Source organism: Anolis sagrei, chromosome 10, assembly GCF_037176765.1.
Source record: "Anolis sagrei isolate rAnoSag1 chromosome 10, rAnoSag1.mat, whole genome shotgun sequence".
NCBI lineage: Eukaryota > Metazoa > Chordata > Lepidosauria > Squamata > Dactyloidae > Anolis > Anolis sagrei.
This window is the reverse complement of record NC_090030.1, coordinates 1496294-1511128: the sequence shown is the minus strand read 5'-3', so window position 1 is coordinate 1511128 and position 14835 is coordinate 1496294.

Sequence of the window (14835 nt, the reverse complement as noted above, 5' to 3'; positions counted from 1 at the left end):
CAATACTGATGCAATCATTCCAGTAGTTGAGTGTGACATCTGTAGACAGTCCACGTTTTGCAGGCGTAAAGCAGGGTTGGGAGGACAATGGCTTTATCACCAAGCGCCTTGGTCTCCCTACGGATGTCCTGGTGCTTAAACACTCTGTGCTTCATTCCAGGAGTTGCGTGTGACATCTGTAGACAGTCCACGTTTTGCAGGCGTAAAGCAGGGTTGGGAGGACAATGGCTTTATCACCAAGCGCCTTGGTCTCCCTACGGATGTCCTGGTGCTTAAACACTCTGTGCTTCATTCCAGGAGTTGCGTGTGACATCTGTAGACAGTCCACGTTTTGCAGGCGTAAAGCAGGGTTGGGAGGACAATGGCTTTATCACCAAGCGCCTTGGTCTCCCTACGGATGTCCTGGTGCTTAAACACTCTGTGCTTCATTCCAGGAGTTGAGTGTGACATCTGTAGACAGTCCACGTTTTGCAGGCGTAAAGCAGGGTTGGGAGGACAATGGCTTTATCACCAAGCGCCTTGGTCTCCCTACGGATGTCCTGGTGCTTAAACACTCTGTGCTTCATTCCAGGAGTTGCGTGTGACATCTGTAGACAGTCCACGTTTTGCAGGCGTAAAGCAGGGCTGGGAGGACAATGGCTTTATCACCAAGCGCCTTGGTCTCCCTACGGATGTCCTGGTGCTTAAACACTCTGTGCTTCATTCCAGGAGTTGCGTGTGACATCTGTAGACAGTCCACGTTTTGCAGGCGTAAAGCAGGGTTGGGAGGACAATGGCTTTATCACCAAGCGCCTTGGTCTCCCTACGGATGTCCTGGTGCTTAAACACTCTGTGCTTCATTCCAGGAGTTGAGTGTGACATCTGTAGACAGTCCATGTTTCGCCGGCGAAAAGCAGGGTTGGGAGGAGAATGGCTTTATCACCAAGCGCCTTGGTATCCCTACGGATGTCCTGGTGCTTAAACACTCTGTGCTTCATTCCAGGAGTTGTGTGTGACATCTGTAGACAGTCCACGTTTTGCAGGCGTAAAGCAGGGTTGGGAGGACAATGGCTTTATCACCAAGCGCCTTGGTCTCCCTACGGATGTCCTGGTGCTTAAACACTCTGTGCTTCATTCCAGGAGTTGTGTGTGACATCTGTAGACAGTCCACGTTTTGCAGGCATAAAGCAGGGTTGGGGGGACAATGGCTTTATCACCAAGCGCCTTGGTCTCCCTACGGATATCCTGGTCCTTAAATACTCTGTGCTTCATTCGGAAAATAACAACAACAACATACCACCAAGCTGGCTTTTGTGTGAACTCTTTAGGACAGCCTTTTATATTAAAATCTACCCAGTTTTGCTACTTTTTAATACAAAGTTTTGCTTGTGACCTCCGTTGGGAATGTTAAAGAGGAGGCAAATGGGAATACTTTGGGGTTTCTGCCTATGGATGCAGCCTTGGACGTAACTTTTATTTAAAAGCACTTTACTTAATTGTGCAGGTCCTCATGGGCTGGTCTTTGAAGGCCCCATTACGCTAATGAATTCTTTTCCTCAATGACTCCTTTGAGCCGGAGGAGCAAGACTGCTCTTGCCTTTCTGCCAATTTGCTTGAGATCGATGGAAATTCCATGTTAGGACCCAAAGAGAGCCATGGAGGCAGGACTGGCACAGAGGCCGTCAACATAATCATCATCATCATCATCATCATCATCATCATCATGACATTTGGTAGCACCTTAAAGGCTGGAGTCCATAAATGCCAATTCATTCAAGAATATCATAATATTTTTTAAACCTTTGACTCTCCATCTGGATCCTTGTACGAGGGTGGAATGAAAAGTAATGCCTCCACCTTCGTTACTTGGGTTTGGATGGGAATATTTTAATAAATCAAATGCAGAAATAATCCTTAGAATGTGCTCTTTAACTACCACTATTCACTCTTCTGCATAATCACCAGACAACTGGATACATTTCTACCAACAATGAACAAGTTTTCTGAAGGTTCTTGTAGATTTTTTCGGGCTATAGAGCCATGTTCTAGAGGCATTTCTCCTGATGTTTCACCTGCATCTATGGCAAGCATCCTCAGAGGTAGTGAGGTCTGTTGGAAATAGGAAAATGGGTTTATATATCTGTGGAATGACTGGGGTGGGGCAAAGAGCTCTCTGCTGAAGCTAGGTGTGAATGTTTCAGCTGACCACCTTCATTAGCATTTGAAGGCCGGGCTGAGCATGGGAAAATGTTCTGTTGAGAGGTGTTAAGTTTTCTGAAGCTGTCACGGAAGAAGTTGACACTCTGTTTCCGCAACCCATCGTGCACAGGTCTTCCGATAGACAAGCAAAGCAATAATGTGACTCACACATTCTTGTGAAATGCCAATTATGCTTGAAATTTCTCTCTGAGTGACACAACGATTGTCCTGAATCAATCTGTCAACCTTTTGCTTGTGAAACTCAGTGATTGCTGTCACAGGATGTCCAATTCTTTGTTTGTCAGGGCTCTGCCTTATTCAGGTAGAGATGAACCAAACAAACACCCAGCTTGTATCAGTTTAATTAAAGCAGCACTTACTCTCTGGCTGTTTTAATAATCCAAAACATAAAACATAAAGATAGCAGTCAGCCACAGAATATAAAACAAAACTGACAGCAAACACTGTTGGAGATTTAAGATAGTCAAAAGGTCAGGTCCAGTGGTCAAACGCCAAGAGTTCATTGAGCAAAGTCCAGGGATCGAGAGTCTATACCATAGTCAAAAGCCAGTCCAGAGATACAAGGTTTCAGCGTTCAGGAGACAGGTCAGGACACTGAAAATTCACAAACCTGGGGGAAAACCAGCAGCATCTACCACCAAAATAAGACAAATACTGTCGAAGACTTTCATGGCCGGAATCACTGGGTTGTTGTAGGTTTTTTCAGGCTATATGGCCATGGTCTACAGGCATTCTCTCCTGACGTTTCACCTGCATCTATGGCAAGCATCCTCAGAGGTAGTGAGGATGCTTGCCATAGATGCAGGCGAAACGTCTGAGGATGCTTGCCATAGACGCAGGTGAAACATCAGGAGAGAATGCCTCTAGACCATGGCCATATAGCCCAAAAAAACCTACAACAACCCAAGGCAAACACTTTTCTCCTGAAAATCAGTCCCAAGGCTAGCTCCTTAAATCCAGAAACACCCAGGTGCAACCCATCTCTTCCATACCTCCACTCTTAATTGCTTTCACCCATGAACTCTTACTTACAGATTACTCAACCCTTTAGAACCGAGACTTACATTAACCCTTCCATCACCAACTGCTAGGCCTACCACCACCAACCACCATCAATTGCAGAACATGATACATGACAGTTCCCACCTCAACATCTTAAAACTTATTTTCCCAACAACACACAGTACTCACATCAACACAATCACCCTAAACAGCTTGCATTCTCTGATGAATCTCCTTTGAGGTGACACCTGTTGCTGTCAAGAATTCAATGACTGCACGTTGCTTAAGTCGCATTGACCGACTGTCTGCACAGGGTTCCATACTTCACACTTTAACAACACAACCATTCAATGCTAAGGCTTCCCACTAAAATGGAACTGTAGAGGAGAGTCTACTGAACAAGCCAGCACCTGCCGTATATGTTGCTTAAGTTGCATTGACTGACCGCCTGCACAGGGTTCCCTACTTCACACTTTAACAACACAACCGTTCAATACTAAGGCTTCCTGCCAGAATGGAACTGTAGAGGAGCATCTACTGAACAAGCCAGTACCTGCCGCATACGTTGCTTAAGTCGCATTGGCTGACCATTTGCACAGGGTTCCATACTTTGCACTTTAACAACACAACCATTCAATGCTAAGGCTTCCCACCAGAATGGAACTCTAGAGGAGCATCTACTGAACAAGCCAGTACCTGCCGCATATGTTGTTTAAAGTCGCATTGGCTGACCGTCTGCGCAGGGTTCCATACTTCGCACATTAATATCACAACCGTTCAATGCTAAGGCTTCCCACCAAAATGGAACTGTAGAGGAGAGTCTACTGAACAAGCCAGCACCTGCCACATACGTTGCTTAAGTCGCATTGGCCGACCATCTGTGCAGGGTTCCATACTTCGCACATTAACAACACAACTGTTCAATGCTAAGGCTTCCTGCCAAAATGGAACTGTAGAGGAGAGTCTACTGAACAAGCCAGCACCTGCCGCATACGTTGCTTAAGTCGCATTGGCCGACCATATGTGCAGGGTTCCATACTTCGCACATTAACAACACAACTGTTCAATGCTAAGGCTTCCTGCCAAAATGGAACTGTAGAGGAGAGTCTACTGAACAAGCCAGCACCTGCCGCATACGTTGCTTAAGTCACATTGGCCGACCGTTTGCGTAGGGTTCCATACTTCGCACTTTAACAACACAACCATTCAATGCTAAGGCTTCCCACCAAAATGGAACTGTAGAGGAGCATCTACAAGCCAGTACCTGCCGCATATGTTGCTTAAGTCACAGTGGCCAACCGTCTGCGCAGGGTTCCATACTTTGCACTTTAACAACACAATCGTTGAATGCTAAGACTTCCCACCAAAATGGAACTGTAGAGGAGAGTCTACTGAACAAGCCAGCACCTGCCGCATACGTTGCTTAAGTCGCATTGGCCGACCGTTTGCACAGGGTTCCATACTTTGCACTTTAACAACACAACCATTCAATGCTAAGGCTTCCCACCAAAATGGAACTGTAGAGGAGAGTTTACTGAACAAGCCAGTACCTGCCGCATACCAGTACTGCCATCTGTTGAGGAGTTACAAAAGTGGAGGCATTACTTTTCATTCAACCCTTATAGTTCTTGTGGACCACTGGTGAGGAACCACTGCTTTAGCGCAAAGTTTTTGCATTCTTCTTGGATAAAGTTACTTCCCCGGGAGCTGACCCTCGCGCGAACCTGGCACAGTCGGTGACTTTTGTGTGTGTTGCTCATTACTTTGCAGAAAGAACCAGGCACTTGTCTTGTTTGCCCTTTTCGCTCCGGCTGTAACATGCAACCTGGAATTTACATAGGAGCCAGAATTAATTTTCATATCGGAAGCGAAAACAAACACGGCTCCGCTTATTAAAAAGTGAAAATGAAAAGAGAGAGAGACGCAGAAAAGAAAACACAAAGTGAAATTAGCTCCAGGAAAGTAAGTTTCGGGAAGTATTTCTTTTTCTCCCCCAAAGGCGATTTCCTTGGCTCATGGGTTGCTTTCAATTAGTTCTACCTGAATTTCCCAGAAGTCATCACAGCCCTGTTTCAACGTCACCGCACTACAAGCTACTTATTTCGGGTAATTTTACTCCGCCCTTCTCAACCCCCGAGGGGGGACTCAGGGCAGCTTACAAAAAAGGCACCATTCGATGCCTGTACAAATTACACATAATGTACAAAAACCATAGTAAAAACAGTTATCACCGTTAAAACAATCAAAACATATATAACACATCATATAAAAACTATTCACATGCTCAGCGTTCGTCTTTCCAAGGTCCATAATTCCATTCCATTAGCCATTTCCTGACCATCGTCAAAGTCCTTTCTTAATCTGCCCGATTCACCGAATGTCTGGTCCCAAATCCATGTCTTCAGTTTTTTCCTAAAAGAAAAGGAGTGATGTCGCCACTCTAATCTCCCCGGGGAGCAAATTCCACAGGTGGGGGGCCACCACCAAGAAGGCCCTGCTCCTCGTCCCCACCAACCTCACTTGTGATAAAGGCGGGGTCAAGAGCAGGGCCTCCCCTGAGGATCTCAAACTCCGGGGTGGGACGTAGAGGGAGATACGTTCGGACAGATACACTGGGCCGGAGCTGTATAGGGTTTTGTAGGTCAAAACCAGCACTTTGAATTGTGCTCGGAATTGGATCGGCAGCCAGTGGAGCTGACACAACAGGGGGGTGGTATGCTCCCTGTATGACGCTCTGGTGAGCAATCTGGCTAAAAAGGAGTGATGTCACCGCTCTAATCTCCCCGGGGAGCGAATTCCACAGGTGGGGGGCCACCACCAAGAAGGCCCTCCTCCTCGTCCCCACCAACCTCACTTGTGATAAAGGCGGGGTCAAGAACAGGGCCTCCCCTGAGAATCTCAGACTCCGGGGTGGGACGTAGAGGGAGATACGTTCGGACAGATACACTGGGCTGGAGCCGTATAGGGTTTTGTAGGTCAAAACCAGCACTTTGAATTGTGCTCGGAACTGGATCGGCAGCCAGTGGAGCTGACACAACAGGGGGGTGGTGTGCTTCCTGTATGACGCTCCGGTGAGCAGTCTGGCTGCCTCCCATTGGACTAGTTGGAGTTTCCGAACAGTCTTCAAAGGCAACCCCACTTCCAGCTAGACAATGAGTTCTATGAACAGGAAGACGGAGTAGCCATGGGGAGTCCTCTTTGCTTGGTCATAACATTTTTTTTATATGGAACGCTTTGAGAAACAAGCACCAAAAAAGGCCACGATATGGTTTCAATATGTGGATGACACCGTCACTGTTTGGAGCCACAGAGAAGAAGAACTCGACAAGTTCCTGGACCACATCAACAGCATCCACCCAACTATCCAATTTACTTTGGAAAAAGAAAACAAAGGAAACATACAAATTCTAGATGTTCTAGTCATCCACACACCAAACTAACAATTGGGCCACACATTTTACAGAAAACCTACACACATATATAGATATCTATGTGTGGAAGAAACATTAACAACCTCAGATATGCAGATGACACCACTCTGATGGCCGAAAGCGAGGAGGAGCTGAGGAGCCTTCTCATCAAGGTGAAAGAAGAAAGCGCAAAAGCCGGGTTGCAGCTAAACATAAAAAAACCAAGATTATGGCAACAAGAATGATTGACAACTGGAAAATAGAGGGAGAAAACGTGGAGGCCGTGACAGGGTTTGTATTTCTAGGTGCAAAGATTACTGCAGATGCAGACTGTAGCCAGGAAATCAGAAGACGCTTCCTTCTTGGGAGGAGAGCAATGTCCAGTCTCGACAAAATAGTGAAGAGCAGAGACATCAGACTGGCAACCAAGATCCATTGCCTAGTCCAAGCCATGGTCTTCCCTGTAGTCACCTACGGATGTGAGAGCTGGACCTGAGGGAAGGCAGAGCGAAGGAAGATCGATGCTTTTGAGTTGTGGTGTTGGAGGAAAGTGCTGAGAGTGCCTTGGACTGAGAGAAGATCCAACCAGTCCATCCTCCAGGAAATAAAGCCCGGCTGCTCACTGGAGGGAAAGATACTAGAGACAAAGTTGAAGTACTTTGGCCACATCATGAGGAGACAGCCAAGCCTAGAGAAGACAATGATGCTGGGGAAAGTGGAAGGCAAAAGGAAGTGGGGCCGACCAAGGGCAAGATGGATGGATGGCATCCTTGAAGTGACTGGACTGACCTTGAGGGAGCTGGGGGTGGTAACGGCCGACAGGGAGCTCTGGCGTAGGCTGGTCCATGAGGTCACGAAGAGTCGGAGACGACTGAACGAATGAACAACAACAACAGACCTTCCTAGAGGGTTGTTCTCAGAAGGTGTTATTGGGAGACACTTGTTCTACCCCACAACCTTTGTCTTGTGGGGTTCCTCAGGGTTCAATACTCTCTCCCTTGTTGTTTAACATCTACATGAAGCCACTGGAAGAGATCATCCAGAGTTTCGGGGTACGGTGTCATCTGTACGCAGATGATGTCCAACTCTGTCACTCCTTTCCACCTGCTACTAAGGAGGCTGTCCAGGTCCTGAACCGGTGCTTGGCCGCTGTGACGGTCTGGATGAGGGCGAACAAATTGAAACTGAATCCAGGCAAGACAGAGGTCCTCCTGGTCAGTCGCAAGTCCGAACAGGGCATAGGGTTACAGCCTGTGCTGGACGGGGTCACCCTCCCCCTGAAGACGCAGGTTCGCAGCTTGGGTGTGACCCTGGACTCATCGCTGAGCCTGGAACCTCAGGTTTCGGCGGTGACCAGGGGAGCATTCGCACAGTTAAAACTTGTGTGCCAGCTGCGCCCGTACCTTGGGAAGTCTGACTTGGCCACGGTAGTCCACGCTCTAGTTACATCCCGTATAGACTACTGCAACGCTCTCTACATGGGGTTGCCTCTGAAGACTGCCCGGAAGCTTCAACTAGTCCAACGTCCAGCAGCCAGGTTACTAACGGAAGCTGGGTACAGGGAGCATACTACTCCTCTGTTGCGCCAGCTCCACTGGCTGCCAGTCAGCTTCCAAGCACAATTCAAAGTGCTGGTCTTAACCTATAAAGCCCTAAACGACTCCGGCCCAATTTACCTGTCCAAACATATTCTCCCCTATGAGCCATCAAGATTACTAAGATCGTCTGGGGGGCCCCTGCTCTCGATCCCACCGGCCTCAGAGGCGCGGCTGGTGGGGATGAGAGATGGGGCCTTCTCGGTGGTGGCCCCTCGACTCTGGAACTCCCTTCCACTGGAGATCAGAACTGCCCCTTCGATCTTAACATTCAGGAAACAGGCGAAAACCTGGCTTTGGGGACTGGCATTCAATGAATGAGCCATGATCCTGTGATATGGATGGATGACTTTGACGAATAATGACTTTGATGACGACTGACCACTGTAGTAATCATATGATTGCATTTTTGCCATTTTAATTGTTTCAATGTTTTAGTGTGATTTAGAAATATGATGTTTTAATGACGGTCTGTAATAGTGATGTTGGAAACCGGCCCGAGTCCCTCGAATGGAGGTGAGAAGACCGGGATACAAAACTACCAAATAAATAAATAAATAAATAAATAAATAAATTGGTCATAACATTTTTTTTAATATGGAACGCTTTGAGAAACAAGCACCAAAAAAGGCCACGATATGGTTTCAATATGTGGACGACACCGTCACGATTTGGAGCCACGGAGAAGAAGAACTCGACAAGTTCCTGGACCATATCAACAGCATCCACCCAACTATCCAATTTACTTTGGAAAAAGAAAACAAAGGAAAAATACAATTTCTAGATGTCATAAAATCCTAGAATCCTAGAGTGGGAGGAGACCTCCTGGGCCATCATCCAGTCCAACCCCATTCTGCCAAGAAGCAGGAATATTGCATTCAAATCACCCCTGACAGATGGCCATCCAGCCTCTGTTTAAAAGCTTCCAAAAAGGAACCTCCACCACACTCTGGGGCAGAGAGTTCTGCTGCTGAACGACTCTCACAGTCAGGAATTTCTTCCTCATGTTCAGATGGAATCTCCTTTCTTGTAGTTTGAAGCCATTGTTCCATTGCATCCTAGTCTCCAGGGAAGCAGAAAGGAAGCTTCCTCCCTCCAACTTATGATTTCCTCTCACATATTTATCCCTGACCCTCATGTCTCCTCTCATCCTTCTCTTCTTCAGGCTAAACATGCCCAACTCCTTAAGCCGCTCCTCATAGGGTTTGTTCTCCAGACCCTGGATCATTTGAGTCGCCCTCCTCTGGACACATTCCAGCTTAGAGTCAATATCTCTCTTGAATTGTGGTGCCCAGAATTGGACACAATATTCCAGGTGTGGTCTAACCAAAGCGGAATAGAGCATGGGGAGCATGACTTCCCTCGATCTAGACACTAGTCATCCTAGTGTCCTAGTCATCCACACACCAAACCAACAATTGGGCCACACAATTTACAGAAAACCTACACACATAGATAGATATCTACATAAAAACTCCAACCATCACCCAGGCCGAAAAAGGAGCACAATAAAAAAATTGGTAGATCATACAAACAGGATCTGCGAAGCCCACCTCCTCCAAGGTGAAAAGTGTTAGGGAATTCTCTCAAAAAGTAAATAGCAGAGCATCCAAAAATGCTGTTCCAGCAGCATTTTCTCATGACGTTTTGCCTGCATCTGGGGATCTGTGGCTAATGCCATCTTTAGAGGTTCTCTCGGCAGTGAAGCCAGTGGAGTGTGTGTGCTGTGGCCCAGTCTGTGTATATGTGTTTTGTGTGTGTATATATTTGTGTGTATGTATATATTTGTGTTTGTGTGTGTGTGTGTGTGTGTGTATATATATACACACACGCATATATGTAATGTAATTTTGGGGGGGGAGGTTGTCTCTTTAAGTCTCTTCCGTTGTGTTTTTCAGTGTTTTTCTGAGTGATGGTCATTCATTGGCCTGATAGGTGTGTTGTATCCAAATTTGGTGTCAATTCATCCAGTGGTTTTTGAGTTATGTCAATCCCACAAACAAACATTACATTTTTATTTACATAGATACATACACACACACACACACACACACACACACACACATATATATACACACACTAGCTGTACCTGCCACATGTTGCTGTAGCCAACCTTCCCTCCTTCTTTCTCTCCTTCTTTCGCTCTCTAGTTCCTTCCCTCCCTATTTCCTTCCTTCCCTTTTTTGTTCCTTTCTTCTTTCTTCCTTCTCTACCTATTTCTTTTCTTGCTTCCTTTGCTCTTTGGTTCCATCCTTCCTTCCCTCTTTCCTTCCTTCCCTCCCTCCCTCTTTCTCTCCTTTCTTTCTCTCCTACCTTCCTTCCCTATTTCTTTCCTTCCCTCTTTTTCATTCCCTTTTTCTTTCTTCCTTTTCTACATATTTCTTTTCTTGCTTCCTTTGCTCTTTGGTTCCCTCCTTCCTTGTCTCTTTCCTTCCTTCCTTCCCTCCCTCTTTCTCTCCTTCTTTCTTTCTCTCCTTCCTTCCTTCCCTCCCTATTTCCTTCCTTCCCTCTTTTGTTCCTTTCTTCTTTCTTCCTTCTCTACCTATTTCTTTTCTTGCTTCCTTTGCTCTTTGGTTCCATCCTTCCTTGTCTCTTTCCTTCCTTCCTTCCTTCCCTCCCTCCCTCTTTCTCTCCTTCTTTTTTTCTCTTTTGCTGTCTCTTTTCTTCCTTCTCTCTTTACTTCTTTCCTTCCCTCCCTCTTCCTTCGCTCCCTCTTTCCTTCCTTCTTTCCCTTTCTTTCCTTCTCTCCTTCCTTCCTTCTCTAACTTTCCTTCCCCCTTTTTCTTTCCCTCTCTCTTTCTCTCCTTCCTTCCTTCCTTCCTTCCTTCCTTCCTTCCTTCCTTCCTTCCTTCCTTCCTTCCTTCCTTTCTTCTCTTTGCTTCCATGCTTCCTTCTCCCTTTCCTTCTTTCTTTCCTTCTTTCTTTCTCCCCCCCCTCTTTCCTTTCTTTCTTTCTTTCTTTCTTTCTCTTTCTTCCCCTTCACTTCCTCTTTCTTCCCTTTTTTCTGTATTGTCATTTAGCTTTTCATCATTTAGCTTTTGGGGCTTTTTAAGTCCCTTCTGCTGTGTTTTTCAGTGTTTTTTTTTCAGTGAAGGACATACATTGGCCTGAGAGGTGCCTTGTGTCCAAATTTGGTGCCAATTCGTCCAGTGGTTTTTGAGTTCTGTTAATCCCACAAACGAACATGACATTTTTATTTATATAGATATCATTTTTATTTATATAGATATTTTATTTATATAGATATCATTGCACAGACAAACTTTCTGCCTGGAATACAAAGGGAGGCAATGATAGCGAAGGTCTGGGCGTGCTGTTGATTCTCTCTCCAGGAAACGTTCCCCAGAGCGAAGAGGCTTCCGATGTGTCACAGGTGGAAACCAGGACATGGTTTTGGGTAATTGGTGCAGAGAAGTCTCGTCACCCTTCGGAAGGGAGCGTGCTTCCTCGTCATGGAGTCAAAGGGATGCAAACAAGAGCGGAGGGTGAAAGGCCACCTTGGCAGCATCGGATGCACTGAGTTGGGTTGGCCTTAATGCCGCACGACTGTTTTTATTAAATGCTGGGCTTGACAAAAGGAGCCGATAAGGAAGATCCCAGAATGCAGAACAACAAGAGTGATTTATACTGCTGTCAAAAGCAACACGACGGGCATGCAAGGCCTTCCTTGGAGCAAAAACCTATATGAAGGGCCAGGGAATGGAGCCAGCCCTGGGGACCAGATTTGCCTTGTGCAATACTCGAGCAATTGCACCACCGCCAAACGGCACTAAAGCAGTGGGAAACATGGGTAGACAGAGGCTCATTTGGGACAGCTGGAGGATACATACGAGGATGCTTTGAATCATCTTGTGGAGAGAAAAATAAATATATAACATAAACATAATAATAACTAGCTTGGGTTCCCGGTGCTCTCCGGGTTATTTGAAAAAGTCAAATTTTGTAATTCAAGTAGTAGAGAGATTTTAAATTAAATTATTATACGGCGAAATATATATAAAATAATCCCAATTGCATGAGTATTGTATGAAACAAATCTGGTCCCCGGGGCTGGCTCCATTCCCTGGCCCTTCATATAGTAATTCCAACGCTGCTCAGCCAAATTATAATGATAACTCTTCCACTACAGACTAGCTCACCAAAATATAGAGGGAGTATGGTTACTGAACCAACTGTCTGTTTAAAAGTTAGGAACTGGGAACCACTGGAACTAAGAGACTTAAAATGATTCTTTAAAAAAATTCTGCTGCCACCATATTGATAATAAACAGGCTGAGGTATTATTGAGAGTTTGATCGCCCCACCTCCTTTATCTTGTCCATACCCAGCATTATTTTTAAACTTTAATTACATTTAGCCTAGCCACAGATTTTAAATCTGTATTGTGCTATTGTTAATGTTTATGTTACTCTGTGTATGAGATTTATTTTAATTGCTTTGTATTGGTGTTGTTATTGCTTGTATTGTTATATTGTGGGTTTGGCCTCAGGTAAGCTGCACCGAGTCCCTTGGGAAGATGGTAGCGGGGTATAAATAAAGTATTATTATTATTGTTATTATTATTATTATTATTATCATCTGTGAACACCCACTGTACCACTATAGTTTTCTTAAAGGCTGCTGAAAGCTGACTTGAATAATGCTTTGACCACAAAGGTATTCACACTGAGGCTGGTATAAGTTGATAAAATAACAAGAACATTTATTGAACAGGCTTGAAATATTCAGGTACAAATGCTTAATGGTTTCAGTAAAATACTGGCATAGAAAGCTTGTGGTTGCGTTTGAGTAAAGATCTTAAGAACTTCTGGGTTACAAGTCTTAAAAGTTCCACCACAGAAAATTACTTCAGGAAATGAATCTCTGAAAGTAACTCCCCAAAATCCCCCTTAGGAATCTAGCCAAAAACCCTGAACTAGACTTCCTTAGGAAATGAACAGATCACTAACGGGGTTCTACTCCATACAGTATTCTACCTATATTCTCAATAGCTATTCTGAATACTACACAAAAGACTGACCCAAACTTCTTCTTCAAAGCCCAAACTGCTTTCGCTAACACCCACACTTCTTCTCTCTACCCTTTCCAAACCCCAACTGCCAAACTGGGACCTCAAACCTCATGTATTGTGTAGTTGTGCAGGCATGTAGTTTAAAAGACACTTTTTCCTTCAGATCACTTAGGATCCGCCCCATCTTTCTAATCAATCCTAGCCTTCTGGTTTTCCCTCCTAGACTTGAACACGCAACCTTAAGGCAAACCTAACCTAAGATGGCATCTCCCTGTCTCCCTTTCCTAAAATGGATGCCGTGGCTTCGCCAGGCCCACTTCCTTAGGCTTTTGCCATCTGGCTAAGGTAAGGGATTAATTACACATGCCAAGTTTGGTCCAGACCCATCATTGTTTGGGTTCATAGTGAGCTCTGGATGTCGGTGAACTACAACTCCTATAAATCCCTCCAGAGACCTCCAGCATGTTTTGTTGCTCATGGAGCTTCTGTGTGCCAAGTTAGTTCCAGGGGCATCATTGGTGGAGTTCAGAATGCTCTTGGATTGGTGAACTATACATCCCGAGACCTACAACTCCTATAAATCACGGTGAATTCTCTCCAAACCTCTCTAGTGTGTTCAGTTGCTGATTGATTCCTCTGTTTGCTGTGTGCCATAGAAAAGAATAGGAAAGGGTTAAGGGAGAGGCAGTGGGCGGGGGGGGGGGGGGTGTGCAAATTCCACACCAGTGGAGAGAGAAAGGAACACTTGGATGTCTGTGGTGGAGGAAACACATGAAATATAAGATGGAATTCTCCCCAAATGAAACCCATCCCTTGGGTGGTGGGCAGTGTGGTGTTTGCGGAGGACATTCGCAGAGCTCTTGAACATGTTTACAGCGCTCGCTGTAACCTGCAATGTCATTGGAGGGAGGGCCATTGGTGTCTCCTGAGGAGTGGGAGCTGGACCTGTCTGTGGAACATACACACATATGTTCACTTTTATTATATGTATAGATAGATAAGGGAAACGCAATATGGTGAGAAGACAGGGGCTCAATGAGGACAGTTGGGGAATATATATAAAGCCACTTTGTTCAGGTGTGCAGTTGCGCATTTCTGCAGATGTGTATTTGTGCAGTTGTGCAATTGTCCAGGTGTGTAGTTGTGCAGTTGAGTATGTGTGTGCATTTTTGTAATTGTGAAGTTGTGCAGGTGTGTAGTTGTGCAGTTATTGTGTAGTTGTGCAGGCATGTAGTTGTGCAATTGTGTAGCTGTGCAGGTGTGTAGTTGTGCAGTTATTGTGTAGTTATGCAGGCATGTAGTTGTGCAATTGTGTAGCTGTGCAGGTGTGTAGTTGTGCAGGCATGTAGTTGTGCAATTGTGTAGCTGTGCAGGTGTGTAGTTGTGCAGGCATGTAGTTGTGCAATTGTGTAGGTGTGCAGTTATTGTGTAGTTGTGCAGGCATGCAGTTTTGCAATTGTGTAGCTGTGCAGGTGTGTAGTTGTGCAGATGTTGTGCAGTTGTGCAGGTATGTAGTTGTGCAATTGTGTAGCTGTGCAGGTGTGTAGTTAGGCAGGCATGTAGTTGTGCAATTGTGTAGCTGTGCAATTGTGTAGGTGTGCAGGTGTGTAGGTGTGCA